We start from the raw sequence: 15,711 nt of genomic DNA on the forward strand, positions 1-15,711 counted from the left end.
AAAAAAAAGGAAAGTGAAATAATGCTGTTTGTTCCTCTAGATACCATCTTCCTCTAGCCTGTTGAGGGCCTGGGAGGCTGACCTGTACCCAAACGCTGCTTTGCCTTCTGACTTCCCCCTGAGTGTTGTCAGCGTGCATGAAGTCAGGCTATTTATTTCCCCAGGTTCCTCCCTGTGAGGCTGCCAACCAGTAGTGGGTCTTGGATACAGGACACAGTTCTTGTCTAGCAGCCCTTCAACCCAGTTTTCCCTCTACAGCTTCAGGAAACCACCCCCCCGACCCCCCGCCTTGGCAGATAATGGGGTTTACCCAGGCAACCTGTAACATCCTTCTCCCCCATCTTACAAATAGTCCCTTGATATACTCTCCTCAAATTACTTGGTGTAAGAGTTTCATCTCTTGCTGAAAACCCAGGTAGTACAGTTATCTTCACTACACAGAGATAAGCACTGATGAGCATTTGGGTGTATTTTGTATTTCTTCACCTGCCTTTGTTTATGATCTTATGTAGAGGCAACAGATTTAGCATATTTGGTGTATACATCTTTATATATTTTCCCCATTTATAATTACTTATGAAAGTGATACGCCGTTCTTAAAATCTTCCATACCCCAAATCATGATTTTTATTGGGTACACTTTGTTCCACTGCATGGCTATAACTTAAATTTATTTTAGGATTCATGAGCAGTCTTGTCATCTACCTTCTCTTCATTTCCTCAAATGTAGTTGCTCCCTATTTCTCACGTGTATTTATTTCACAGTTCTGCTTCTCAAGATAGAAGATTGGACCGGTCAGTGTGTCACTACTCATTTGGGAAGGCTCGTAGTGGGCACATTCTTAAGCCATGTTTCCTTATGGACGATCACCTTTTTTAATGTTCAGTCTTTCCTCATGTCAGTGGTTGGTTGGTTTCTCCAAGGTTCATCCTAGTAACTTGGAGAGGTGAAACTTGAACCTAAGCTTACCTGCTCCAATAGGTTGTATTTACAGATTTGCAAAACTCAAACTCTACCTCTAATCATGGAAACCACTGTTTTAAGTTAAGGAAAAATTTTAATTAAAAAAAATGTATGGTTCCGGGGCACCTGGGTGACTCAGTCAGTTAAGCATCTGACTTAGGCTCAGGTCATGATCTCATGGTTCAGTTAATGAGTTCACCCCTTGTTGGGCTCTTTGCTGTCAATGCAGAGCCCATCCACTTCAGATCCTCTGTTCCCCTCCCTCTATTGCTCATGTGCTCTCTTTTTTTCTCTCTCTCTGTCTCAAAAATAAATGTTTTAAAAAATAAAATAACTTTAGATATCTTATATAAAATGAGTACATGTTCATTGTACAACATATAAATAAAATTTAAATATGTATGGTTCTAGGTGTGCTTGGGTGGCTCAGTCTGTTACGTGCCGGACTTTGGCTCAGGTCATGATCTCACAGTCAGTGAGTTCAAGGCCCACATCGGGCTCTGCACTGATAGCTCAGAGCCTGGAGCTGCTCTGGAATCTGTATCTCCCTCTTTCTCTGCCCCTCCCCTGCTCATGCTCTGTCTCTCTCTCTCTCTCAAAAATAAATAAACATAAAATTTTTTTTTAAAATAAACAAAAAATGTATGGTTCTAAATAAATGAGCTATCAAGCCATGAAAAGACATGGAGGAAAATTAAATGCATATTATAAAATGAAAGAAGCCAGTCTAAAAATTCTACTATATGAAATTTCAACTAAGTGACATTGTGGGAAAAGACAAAACTGCAGAAACACTAAGAGAATCAGTGGTTGCCAGGGGTTGGGAGGGACAAATAGGCAGAGGATAGGGAACTTTTCCTGATGCTATTTCAATGGTTGGATACATGTCATTGTACATTTGTCCAACCTATAGAATGTACAACAGCAAGAATGAACCACAATGTAAACTCTGAACTTTGGGTGGTATTGATATGTCAATGTAGGTTCATCAGTGGTAACCAGTGTATCATTCTGGTGTGAGATGGTAGGAGAGATTAAACCTGTGTGGAGGCAGAAGGTATATGGGAACTTCTTCTTGTCTTGTTCTTTGAAAACTTAAATCTACTCTAACAAATCAAGTCTATTTTAGAAAATAAAAGGTTCCTTTTAAATAGGTATAGTATCAGGGTGCCTGGGTGGCTCAGTCAGTTAAGCGTCTGACTTTGGCTCAGGTCATGATCTTAGCTTGTAGGTTTGAGCCCCACATCGGGCTGTGTGCTGACAGCTCAGAGCCTGGAGCCTGCTTCAGATTCTGTGTCTCCCTCGCTCTCTGCCCCTCCTCTGCTCACACTCTGTCTCTGTCTCTCTCTCAAAAAATAAATAAACATTAAAAAAATTAAAAAAAAATAGGTATAGTATCAGTTTTCAGTGCCAACAGATTTGCTGTGTCTGGCTAATTTTCCTTTAACAAAAATGACCAATTTTCCTCTTGTTTCACAAATACCTGCAATAAATTGACATTCCCATCCCTGGGGATTTCTCCGTGGAAATCGATTTCCCTATTGTTATTTTAAAGCAGCATCAGCTTTGGTCTCCCATATTCAGATAGTGTAGGCACATAATCAATTATAAGATATATCTAGCTCTGAGGATGTTTTCCTGCTGGAGAGTTTTATACCCAGGTCTTACAGAGAAGATATAAGAAATCATTTTTATTTAAAGTCACGGAGATTTAGAGGAATAAACTAGAAGCTTAATTTGAGACTTTCAAAATTCTAAAATCTATCCACGCATCCATCATATAGGACAGAATGATTATACTACCTCCAGAATTAGATGCACAACTGTATGTATGCTCCGTTGAGTTAATCTGACTCTCAATTCTAATGGACACTCTATATATCTTTTCTTCAATACATCAACGAGTACAGAAACTTAAAGGTCAGAGCTTTGAAATGCTGATGCATTCATTTCTTTTTATTTAAACAGTATAAGGAAATATTCTTTATTAGAAAGGACCATAATGAACATATGTGGAGAGGTTGCTCTGTTGGTTGCTCAAAAACTAACAACTGAGCCCAGAAATGTAAACAAGAGTCTGCGTACACACATTTTCTGAGATTGGGGGATTTGAGAAATGCGTGAAGGATCAGTGACTAATTAGTGTTGTGTGAGTCATATTATGTGTACTGACCATTCATGCTTCTAGAGTCTCCTTCCCGTTGAGCAGGAGTTATGGCAGTGATGTCTTGGAAATTTGGTCACCTCCTGGTTTGTAAAATTGGGATGCCCTGAACAGAGAGTTTTGTTTTTCCTTTTGTCTTCTGAGATAGATTCATAGGCAGCTTTTGTTATTTACGCTGAACAGGGAGGAGAGAGCTGTAGATGTGATCAAATTGGATCATCCTAAAATTACTTTTATTTGGGTTTAGAATTCATTGTTTGTTTTTAGACAGCAGATATACTTTCTTAATCTCATTTTCTTTGGGCCAATCTTAAAAATTCTACTATCTGAGCATACAGTGATAAAAGACAGCAGAGGCATTTCTGAGACATGAGAGGTGCCAGGGGAAGGGAATGAGATTTAAAGTTTGCTAGGTATTGCCATATGGCTTATACACACTTAGATAATGTAGTTCTGTGATATTTGCTCACAATGCTGTCTTTTTAAAAAGTCATATAGTAATTAAGGAATAAGATGAAGATTGTGATTCTGCCTTCACTTTGCTGTGAGTGGAGTGACCACCCATCCCTGTTTGCCTGGGGCTGAGGCGTTTCCAGGGATGTGAGATTTTCAGTTTTAAAATGAGGATGAGTTGTTCACTTTAGCTCAGGGGAGTAGCTGTGGCCACAGGAAGGGTGGGTTCTCCTAGCAACTTGGTTGCCAAGTATACAGCCCTGGGGACAGTGAACACAAATAGTGGATCAAGGAAAGGGCCAGAGCAGAGTTAGGTAGAGAGGCTGAAGGTAATGGCCAAGTCAGAGTGTCAGACAGTGAGCGTGGGTCCTTGTGTGGAGCCATAGGAAATTTGAACAATCTGGGTCCATTCCAGGTGGATAATAAGGAGTGGTTCCTCCAAGAATTCCAGAAGAATTCTTGCTGTAAGGTTTCTAATAGAGTCTTCCATTGAGTTTCTTCTGCTACAAGGACAGGCCTGTCTAGGCACTTACAAAGCTCATAGAGGAAGCCAGTACTGTCCTTCAGGGGAGTAGGCTGTTTCTATCTTATACAAGAGATAACTAAACTTTTCTTTCTAGTAATGAACTCTAGTTTCTTATTTACACTGAAAAAAAGTACTGAGTATTTTATTTTATGAATGTATAGGAAAATTGGGTGATATTATATGATACTCCAGAATGCACTCCCTAAAAGTTACATGCCCCAACCTTCACTCCATGGATGAGGTGGTCTGACAGGTGGTGGCGGTCTGATTTTAGTGTACTTTTTCTCTACAAGGAGAAATTTCTTCCTGGATCTAAATGGGTAGGATTTTTGTCCAGCCTTAGTTTGATATACTTGCTTCTCTCCAGCTATGAGCAGGAGAGGTGCTGCCCTGAACTCATTGTACTTTTACTCAGGGAACAATATACTAACATTCCAGAAAATTTTTTTAAATGGGAATATTTGAATGCACAGAAAAATAGAGGTAGGGAAATAAAGAATCCAGGATTATTTTCACAAAATGCATACTGAGAAGTTCTCTGATGGATGGACGGACAAAGGCCATAAATTGGCTCTGTGCCCAGAGAGAAACATGTTTGGTTACATGAGTCAGTGTCCATAAAATAAGAAGCAAGTGACAGAAGAGAAGCACAATGCTTTTTTGTAACAAGGTAAGAGGGCAGTTTTTCAGTGGGTCTACATAAGGATTCTTTGAAATATAATGAGCAACATTCTCAATAGTACCTTGATAGTTTCAGAGAAGTGTTTCCTATAATGTTTGTCAAAGCCTAACATTGTAGCTTCATAGCTCAATTCAACAAAAAGTTCTATCTTAAAATTTTTTATGTTTATTTATTTATTTGGGGGGAGAGAGAGAGAGAGGGACACCATGAGAGAGGGAGAGAGAGAGAATCCCAAGCAGGCTCTATGCCCAGCATAGAGCCCAAGGCAGGGCTCGATCTCACGACTGTGAGATCATGACCTGAGCTGAAATCAAGAGTCAGACGCTTAACCAACTGAGCCACCCAGGCACCCATCTATCTTAAATTTTTTACAAAACAAAATGAAGTGTAGATGTATATATTTTAAAAGAAAAATAAAAGTTATCAGAAGATGGGAAGAACTAAATGAGGCATGCTAGATATGAAGATCTCTCCTGGCTTGGATCATTCCAACAATAGATTATAAAGTATGCAAAGGAATGTCTGGATTTTCTATCCTTCAGACAATTCTGCATAATGATGGTTCCCAATAAACATCTGAAGTATTGGAAGCAAGCAGTTTGATGAGATTCGGCCTGACAAATACCTCCTGGAATTCACTCTGCTATGTGGCCTATTATGTCTAGAACTCATGGGATAGAATTCTTCAGGAATAAGTCGAGAATTCAAACATGGATGCCACCTGCATAGAGGCCCTTTATTTGCGGGTGAGCCAAGGAGTGTTAGTGGCCATGCCAAAGCCCTCCTTACAATTCTGATTCTGTTCCAACACATGGATAAATGGAAGAACCCCAACATTCTCTACCTTTTGAACAGTATAAGAATCCAAGTATGCAAAAAAAGTTAAGCTCTTCTTGAATTCTCTGGGTCCATGGGGAATTGCAGTCCTTTTATGACTAGGCTTCAGGTACACCTCTTTGGCTTCCTTTTGACACTGTTCTAAAATTCACCTCGGAATGGTAACTGGGATCTCTGCTTAACTTACTTTTTGACTTTTGCTTTGGTTCTTAGAATACTGTTGAATGTTCCCAATACTGAGCAGCTTGGCCTATGTTTTGACCAGATCTCTCTATTGTCTGTCTCTCTTTCTTCTCTCCCTCCACCTTTCTGTCCATCCATCCTTTTCTTCCTTCCTACCTACCTTCCTGCCACTACCACCCCCCACCTTAGTTCTAAATTCACAGACTCTTAGAGCTTTTAAGTAAAACCCTGTCTTCACCCGCTGCTCAATCAATCTGGGTGACCTAGAACTCCAATTCCTTATAGAGTTTCTGTTACTTTCCTTGATGAAATTTCTAGGCCCATATTTTTGCACGATTGTTTCTTAATAAACACACATGAACACAAACGTGATTGTTTACGTCATTTATTTCAGTCCAATTACTCTGTTATCAGCCAGTCTGAATACATCCCCAAATTAGTAATGTTTTTCTTTGGGGGGGCGGGTAAAACTCATTTTTATTATACTATGTTCTAAAATTGTATAATCCCACTAGTAATTTTATCTTGGGTTGCTAATCACATTGCGCACAATGTCCTCTTGAGATTTCTAGTGTTCTTTTTTTTAATATGAAATTTATTGTCAGATTGATTCCCATACCACACCCGGTGCTCATCCCAACAGGTGCCCTCCTCAATGCCCATTACCCACTCTCCCCCCCCCACCCCCCTTCAATCTAGTGTTTTTATAATCCATGCAAGCTGTATATTGCCATGTTATTCGTGAAAAATTGATACTTGGGAAAATATTTTTATTTGACAGGTTTATCAGAGATAGAGATCCTTTGAGTCCTATCAGCCATGAGACATTTCCTTTACCGTTGCAATTTTTCAGGAACCATTTTATTGATACTCCACACTTTGTGTCTAATTTTGTCCACAGCCATATTCTTAGGAGCACTTTTGACCAAATTTCTGTTGTTCTATTGATAACCATGAAACAGATCTCTTTCCTATTCTGGAATTAGCGTTTGGCACCTATTAAAACCAAAATGCCACTTTCTATGTTAAGCAATATTTTTCACTTCTTTGGCATTTCTAGCTACTCTTTTTTTTTTTTTTTAATTCTGTCCTTGGGGTAGTCATTTATTTTGGACCTTAAATATCAAACCTTCAACATTTGTCCTTTTAAAGACTATGTCACGAGGCTGAACTCTAATATTTGAAAATGATTAGTGTTTAACTCTTTACACCTGTTTGCACCATTAATCACCTGCTCTGCTTCCTGCTTCTAGCTTGTTCTACAAATTCAGGTGTTTAGTACCTGAATGCATCAACATGTTTTCAAGTATTTTAGCAACTAAACAATCCAGGCAATGAGGAAGAAGTTCAAACAACTTGCTTGTGGTTATGGTTGTCAAGGAAACCATTTCCTTATATAATGTTTGACAGTAGCTCTTTTGGTTTTTTTAATACCATAAAAACAAAGCTTGTCTGGTGCCATGGAGAAGAAAGTACACAATAAAATGAACCACAACCCAGCTGAAAGTTATAAGCCTGCACTGTATGAAAAATGCTATGTATTAATTGATGTATTATTGTATAATATAGAGGGATAATATGTTGAGAGGTACGGCAGAAGTAGGAGTAAAATTTCCTTTTTGAAGCAAGTCCAGGCTAACACTGTATTCTCAAAATATGCTATATGCATTGGGGAGGGGGAGTGTTTCATTAAACAGACAGACGATCTCATCTTTGCTATATACAAACTCATGGATGGAATTTTAAACAGATTTGAAAACATAATCAGTCAGAAGTTTGCATATATTGCCCAGTGATTGACACCACTGCTACAGACTACAGGGGCTGCAGGAAATGAAAACCCTGTCTTTTGGGTTTGTCCAATTTACGCTAGGTTTTGCTTTAGGAGAGAAGGAGTGAGTTGTGGTGCATGGTAATGCTAAAGCTCCCTATGAGAAAAAAAGATCCTAAAATGTTAATGAATGAAGTCTTTTAAAATTCTTTTTAGCTCTTTCCCAATGTGCATACATATAGAAGAGGACTTCAAGGCAGGAAAGATGATGTTGGTTTGGACACTATTGCTTTTGATTCTGAAATTCGGGGTTTCCATTTATAAAATGTGAACATAAAGTTTCTACTTATGAATGTGAGAAGATGCAGTGAAAGTTGCATTGCAAGGTGAATGATTTTACAGTGAAAAAGGGGGAAATTGAACCTCGTTCAAAGCTAACCAACCTATGAAAAAGGAATATGTTAAGAGATATGTGACTTGAAATGTTGGAAGTCAGATGAAAGTCCAATTGGAAGACATAATTTCTAAATAGATCCCAATGTTTAGAAGAAATTGTTTCTTCCTTGATTGAGCAGTTTCTTTCCTTATTTTATAAACCATGAGACTAATTACTTAGTAACAAAAAATTAAGTTTATACCTCTTCCTTCCTTTACCTTCAGTGTATACCAATAACTGTAGTCATATGACATAGTATAATATTCACATTTTTTTTCTTTACAATTTGCTACAAAGGAAATGTTTGGATGACTTAAGATGTCCAAAGATAGAGCCAGCTCATCGTTGCCCGTGGCCTCACATTTAAGTATATTTTATTTCTAAAAGACTATGAAACACTTATCTCATCCCATTGCCATTACACATTATTTTAATAAATATTTTAGTACAAAAGAAAAGGAAAAGCAAAATAGAATTAATGTATTTTAATCACAAGATGACTGACCTCACCAAAGGGAATGCTATAAGAAAGTAAACGGGAAATGAACTGGAAGAGGAGAATAAGGCGCCATAGAATTAAGTGCAGATCCCTGTGGCATTTAAGTTTATATAAAAAGGGCCTGATTTAGTTCTTAACATGTAGGTGATTAATTTTTTCCTTTTCCATTACCCATGTCCCCCCACCCCTTCCTGCCAACCATATTTTTTAGGTTTCTTATATTTTAGGTTCTCTTAGAGTTTCCATTTTTCAGTCAGTCAATCTAAAAGCATGACAATGACAAAAGTAGTGAAAAGTCTGGAAATCATATATGAACCTTGGTTAAAAGAAAAGGAGGGCATGCATTGGAAGGGCTGTCATATGGAAGAGGAATTTAACCTGTTCGGCATGGTTTTCATAGATGGAACTAGGGTCAGTGGTAAGCAGGTATATCAAAGTAGATAAGTCAGTTTCTCAGAGTTGCCAAGAATGGACTAGGCTGCTTTAAGATGCAGAAAACTCACCATTATTGGAGGTGCACTTAGCTTATTACCTACCCTGTCTTGTACCTTAGGTCTCATTTTGGAGGGAGAGGGGCCCTCTAGGGTTTTCACTGTATCAGCTATCCCCTTTCTTTCAAATGACTTTCGCTCTTAGACTAGATTTTCTCAGATCTCTCCTAATCTGAGTTCTTCTCCTCCTAATTTCCTTATCATCCATTTAGTCCATCTAAGTGATGAACGGCACCAAGATCTATGGATTTGATCTCCCCACTGTCTTTCGAGCCTGCCCTCTTCTTTCCACCCACCATTCCATCATAGTCCTTGTCTCCCCCTTGAGAGGTAAGTTTTTGAGGACCTGGGTTGCTTTTTATTTATTTATGTAATCCCTCGTTAGTTAGCACAAGAGGTGAGCACTCAGAAAATTTATTTAAGAATGAATACGTGACCATCAATAATTTACTGTAAGGTACCTTCTTCTTTAAGTTGCACGTTGATCTGTTCATTCAGTATATATTTTTTGAGTATCTACTATGTGCATTTGGGATATATGAATGAGTAAGACCACAGTAGTTTTTCCCCAAAAGATCATAGCCTAGTTCAGAGGAAAATATGTAAACAGAATTTGACTTTGCTCAGGCAATGTTATAAAAAGAAATATATACTTGACCAACTTAACTGGACTTCTGGAATATCACATTCCCACCACTTTGCAGGAGCCCTGCAACCGACTCAGGCAAGTGTTCTTTGAGAAGCCACTGGCAGGGTTTGCGTTTCACAGAGCCAAAGGCAGGTCCTCCCAGAGGTAACAAAGGACACCAGTATCTGACTGGGTGAACTAGCAAGTTCAGGAGGACAAGCCATAGGTCTGGCTCTGACTACCGGTCTCTCCTTGCTAGAAGCTATCCTCCCCAAGTCTAGAGATTCTAACATTTTCATTTTTCTACTTGGGCCTCATCTGTTTCCATAGCACATTCTGTTCCATGCTGGTTCACTGACAAACTGGTCACTGCATAGAATGAGAGTGTTCATAGTGCCCCAGAGCTTTAGATTTTTCCATCTGCAAGTGTTTAAAGCTCAGACTTTCTGCTTGGCTTCACAAACATAGTTAGCTGTTTTATGATCACCCTAGTTATTTATTCTCCTGTTTTCACTTTTATGGATCCAAGAAAATGCAGAAAAATGTTAGACATGCGAAGCCCCTCCAATTTTATATATTCAGTTAACCAGTTCATTGGAAGTGCTTTAATTCTCTGTTCCTTCCCTCTTTAGTTAAAGTGTCTTCTGCAGCTTCAGTGAGAGTGGTTTTATAGACCATGTGGATTAGGAAGGAGAGAAAAAATTCTTGGCCGAGTGTGGCCTGGAAGACTTTCCCTCATTACTCAGAGAAATGCATCTGAGTCTGGTCTCCATCTAATAAATGTCCCCAGGCTATATTCTTCCTGCAACAAAATGTGATTTTGTTACTTTATCTGTTTCATGCTCTTCCTACATAAGCAAAAATAGTTTTTATAAATTCAATAAAAGAAGAAAATAAGTACAAGAATGTGTATGGATATATATAGATATAAATAAGTATACATATGTGGGCTTATGTATACAAGAAGCAGAAGAGTCAAGGGAGAAAGATCAAAAGAGGCAAGAAAGCAAATAAGTTTTGTACAATAAATAAAATTTGGTGTTCTGTATTTGTGACCTCAAACTTTCCTTTCCTTTTTTTCATATTCACATTTCCTTCCATCTAATCTCTAAGTGTTCTGACATTCAGAATGCCAGACATTTGAAATGAGCTTTGTCTCAGGAACTCTGATTCCAAGCTCTGTAGTCTGAGTGGCCAACCCCATTTTGCAACCTGTGACATATCTAAGCCTCGTGATGCCATCACATCACAGTCAAGTGAGGAACAGGTGAAGTGTAAAGCATGCAAGTGGAATCAGGAAAGATACCCTCAGGTTACTTTCCAAAAGCATTTGGCTTTTTAAAATGCCTGCATTCTGATTTTATTATCTAGCCAGTTACTCACTAACCAAAAATGCATCATATGCCAGTGATGTTAAACTTATTTACTTAATCAAGTTATTTCATTGCTGCCTTGTAATGATTGGGGCAGGGTGGGGTGGTATAAGAAAACCAAAAATGACATGTTCAATTCTTTCCAACTCATTTAAGTTCCAATTAGTTTGACAGGAATTTTTTTTGGTTATTACTTTATAACTCTTGAAATCTTCTATCCAAGTGCCTATACTATTTTGTGTTTCTCTTTCATCTTTTTTCTTTTCAATCAAATTAAAGAATTAAATTCTGCTGTTATTCATTGCTCGTTCTCTGCATATCAAACTCAGTATCTCTGGTGGTTTCTGGATTCACAGGAACAGAAGTCCCCTTGAAAAAAAAAATCACCTTAAAACATTTTGTTCATGGAAGTCTTAAATCCACAACTTACTTAGACCTCTTGGGCTCAAGATAACATAGATTTTCCCTCAGTAGTTCATTCCAGAATCAGATAATAAAGAATTACATGTGTTAGACAATAATGTAGCCAATTCCAGATTAAGAAAGAAAAAGATTTTGGCATGAATAATCTCAACCTTAAAATATGTCAACTCTATAATGAAAATTAGGCAGAACATTTAAGTCAAGCACGAACTAATCATCTTTCTAAAGTTATCCAATGCTCTCTGCCAACTCCTGATTATGTGGGAGTTGCTGATCTGTTTTTCAGATTCTCTAGGGTCTTCTGAGGTCATATTCTGTCCTAGGATTCAGGTTTCTATGCTTAGAGTCCCACATTCTAGGCTGCTACTTCTACAAAGTGGAGGAAAGAAATCCCCCAGTCCTCTGAATATTGAGAGCCTGGTGTAGGGCCAGCTGTACTTGGGATCAGGTTAAGTGGCAGCTAAACTGCTTTGACTTTGGACGTCTTCCCGAAAGTACCACCATACTTGGTCTGAAAATCTCCTTTAGTGTATTCCAGGTGGAGACCATTGTTTCCAGAAAACCATTGTTAAAACAGTTGAGGCAGGGCCAGAGCTTGTCATCCCTCTGTAGCATATATTGAGAAATTGACTCCTGGCTTGTATCATTTGTCCAATGAATGGACATTTTTTTGTGGGCAAAGAGAAGTCCTGATTTAGTTGATTGGATCAGCTAAATTGATTAATATGAATAGACAAAGGTTGTGACCAAGAGTATGGCTGGAGGAAAACACTCATGAGAGGCAGATGGTAATGGGAGCTAGGCTGCACACCTGGGTACAGATGCTGAGAACCCCTCTAGAAATACTGAATCAGATCTTTGGAGAGTTGGGCCCAGGAATTTGTATTCCCCTCCACCCACCCAAAAAACAAAAACTCTGCAGGAAATTTAGACAGAGCCATGGTTGGGAATTATTCCAACAAAAGAAAGTTTCCTAGAATGGGTTTGAATGTAGTGTTTTCTGGATGCATGGAGAGACAATAGATGCTTATGAAATGCCTGATTGATTGAATGAATAAATCAGGGATTGTGTGGAAGCTGAGTCCTTAATGACACGTATAGTCTTGCTACCCTTATTGCATCCAAGCTCCACCTTTTTCCTGGCACCTCCAGTTCCTCAGCTGTAATCAGAGGATACAAAGAATACAGGAAGAGCAGTGAGGAGACAAGCAAAAGATGTTTTGGGGTACATTTGGTCTCCCTCGCTCCCCCAAAAAGAGGAAGATTGACATCCCATCTCCTCCAGCCAGCTTACGGCATGTGCATGATTGAAAGTAATTTATGACTCCTTTTCAGGCTCAGCCTCCAAGCAGGAAAGCTGACATTAAAATGGTGCATGTGACAGAAATGTGGCCTTGAGGGAGCCCCAGAGGAGCTCCAAATCAGATCAGCTGTCCTTCATCAATCAAAAGTTGGCTGTAGCTCACTCCTCTATTTGGAACAAGTCTAGTCTTCCATCATTATGGCAGAATGGCGGGCTCATGAATAACGTTTCAGCATGAAACTTGGTACACACTTGTTATCATAATCTCAGCTTGTAAAATGAAATGTCTCAAGGGTGAATCAGCCTCATCATCTGCAGTACCACATTTAGGATGTCTTTGTACATTCTTTTTTATTCTTGGATTTCTCCCTCCTTCTTCCAATGCAGATGTGTGGCCAGTGCTCAGTGAGTGTGTCTTTATGCATTCAGCTGGACTTGCCAACTATAGGTCAGGACTGGGGGCAGTCTGCAAGGAAGAAGCACTGGATTAGGGGAAAATTTGATCCCTGTGCCATTTGACTAAGCACTGTAATAATTACTCTGCAGCACAAATTCATTGAGACATGATATTATTGTCTCCACTCTGTGGATGAGGAAACAGAGATTCCACGATGTTGAGAAATTTGCCTAAACATACCCTTGCAATAATGTAGGCTGATAGTCAGGAATAGAGGGTGGGGCTAGAGAAATGGAGGGGAAGGCACACAAAGACAGGGCATGAAAATCTCAGTCATAAAGCAAGAGGGAGAGACCAGGTGGAAAGGAATGAGAAGAGGGGTTAAATGGGTGCACTGGTTTTTGCCGTACCCTACTTACCTGGAGTTCAGTTATAAATAATTTGAAATATAAGCAGTTATCTGTATACTCACTATTGGTTTAGTCTCTTCTCTAATAGCATAGACACAGAAGCCCAGTAGGGGAAATTCTTTGGGCAGAGCTGACTTAAAGGTCAAGCACACTGGGAATTAGATCTGACCAGTGGGCCAAACATTCTCTACTGCTGGTATCAAGTAAATGTGACCCAGTCAGAGCTCTTACCTGTCCCAGCTGTCCTCTCACATGGCCAGCAGGCACGAAGCATGCATGCTCCAGGAAACAAGTGGTCTGTGTCCTCAGCTGGTCATTGCTCTGTGCTTCTTGCTTCTCAATGGCAGCGGGTTGTACCCTGAGTCCTGTCACATCACATGATGGCAGTCAGGAAAATAAGCTCTCTGATAAATGTTCATGTAACACTCAGCATTCTCACCTACAGATAAAATAAATGTGGCAGAAAAGTAGTTGAATATTAATGATATTTTTCTTCTGGGTGTTTTCTTGTACTCTTTGGACATGAAAGGCAACTTTAAAATAGCTGTGTTTCTTATACTCCTGGACTGAGAGTCACTGGCTGTTAAATAATGCTTAGCCCTTGAGCAGAACTTGGTGCTACATCCTGTGAAACTTTTAAAATGAACAAGTCTAATAATTCCAGAAGCCTGATAGTTATGCAAAGATTAGAGGGGATTGTAGTTTTTTTGTGGTACCCTTACAACTCCCTGGAAAGTAAATATTAAATGCATGTTTTCCATTAAGGGCCTTGCTTGAAGAGATCATCAGGGAGCTCACTGTTCACTTAATACAAGTTTGGGAATTGCCACCGCTTGTACTTCTACAGAAATTTTTGTCGTTTGGGAGCACAATCGTGACAAGAGACTAATATATGTTCTTAAGAACAAGACACTTAAATCTAACTGCATTATGATTATTTATTTATTTATTTATTTATTTATTTTTGGTGTCAGGGAAGAAAGACTCAGAAATAGCTCTTCTTAAATTTTTTTAATGTTTATTTATTTTTGCGAGAGAGACAGAGACAGAGAGCAAGGGAGGGGCAGAGAGAGAGGGAGACACAGAATCCGAAGCAGGCTCCAAGCTCTGAGCTGTCAGCACAGAGCCCGATGCGGGGCTCGAACCCACGGACTGTGAGATTATGACTTGAGCTGAAGTCAGCCACTTAATCAATTGAGCCCCCAGCCCCCCAGAAATAGCTCTTCTAAGAATGGGAGTTTGTATTGTACTATTCTTTCTTTTCTCTGTTTTAAGTGATTACACTGTTGATCACAACATTGCTCTCTGCAGATCTCTTCCATCAATCCTGGTAACTCTCTGCTTTGATGAGAGCCAGTTAAGGGACAAACTGAGTCAGAATTCTGGGGACTATGAAAAGCACAGCAAAAGCTGTGTAATTTAATACACCCTAAATAAAATCAATCTTTTATAAATAATAGCATGCTAGTATACCTCGTACTGAATTAGTATAGCTACTCTATGGGAGCATTTGAAATACATTTTATGTTTCTGGTCCCTAGACTTTTATCTTTCTGAATTTTTAATGTCACTTGAAACATCACTAGAATATCTATACATGCTTGCTTCAAGGATCAGTTCTCCAAAATAATCCAATAAACTCTCTTAACTAAAACAAGCTGGCTAACCATTCTATGGATAGAACACTATAGCCAAAAAGACAGAATGCCCCTCTGTCCCCCAATGCCTGGCACTAATAGGCCTCTGCCTTTTGACTATGGTTTCCTGTCTATAAATGGAATAATCCAGCTTATTTTATTTAAGAGAGTTTGTATGGTTATTTGGGGGAAGCTTTTCCAAGTACTATGATCTACCCATCTGTCCATCCATCCAATAAATATTTACTAAGCATTTAGTGTATACAAGCTATTGGACATATAATGGTGAAAACCAGATAGATAGGCTTGACTCCAGAGAGCTTACAATAGATCAGCAAAGAGCCATGGGATATACAGTAAAACACATGATGTGGTAGTGAGGTGGGGGGAAGGTGTCAGAGAAGCTCTCATAGAAGAAGTGATGTGTGAGCTGGAACCTGAAGGCAGAGTGAGAAGAAGTTAGCTAAAGAGTAGGTGGAGTAGTTTCCTGGGCAGGAGAAATAGCCAAGAAGGAAAGAGGGCAATGGGGTCTCA

The 15,711-nt window shown here is 39.1% G+C and overlaps 1 protein-coding gene and 1 long non-coding RNA gene across 23 annotated transcripts in view; one reads left to right on the forward strand and one right to left on the reverse strand.

The window, feature by feature from the left end:
• The window catches only part of LOC113603812 (uncharacterized), a 45,716-nt gene extending 31,738 nt beyond the window's left edge, over positions 1–13,978 (reverse strand). For all 3 annotated transcript variants that reach the window (XR_003425525.2, XR_008293342.1, XR_008293340.1), the window contains exon 1: positions 13,772–13,978. This is a non-coding gene — a long non-coding RNA (uncharacterized LOC113603812). The remainder of the gene's footprint in view (positions 1–13,771) is intronic.
• The window catches only part of HMCN1 (hemicentin 1), a 703,321-nt gene that overhangs the window by 105,470 nt on the left and 582,140 nt on the right, over positions 1–15,711 (forward strand). The gene's annotated exons all lie outside the window — the stretch shown is intronic.

The sequence above is a fragment of the Acinonyx jubatus genome, chromosome E4 (assembly GCF_027475565.1).
Source record: "Acinonyx jubatus isolate Ajub_Pintada_27869175 chromosome E4, VMU_Ajub_asm_v1.0, whole genome shotgun sequence".
In the NCBI taxonomy this organism is placed as follows: domain Eukaryota; kingdom Metazoa; phylum Chordata; class Mammalia; order Carnivora; family Felidae; genus Acinonyx; species Acinonyx jubatus.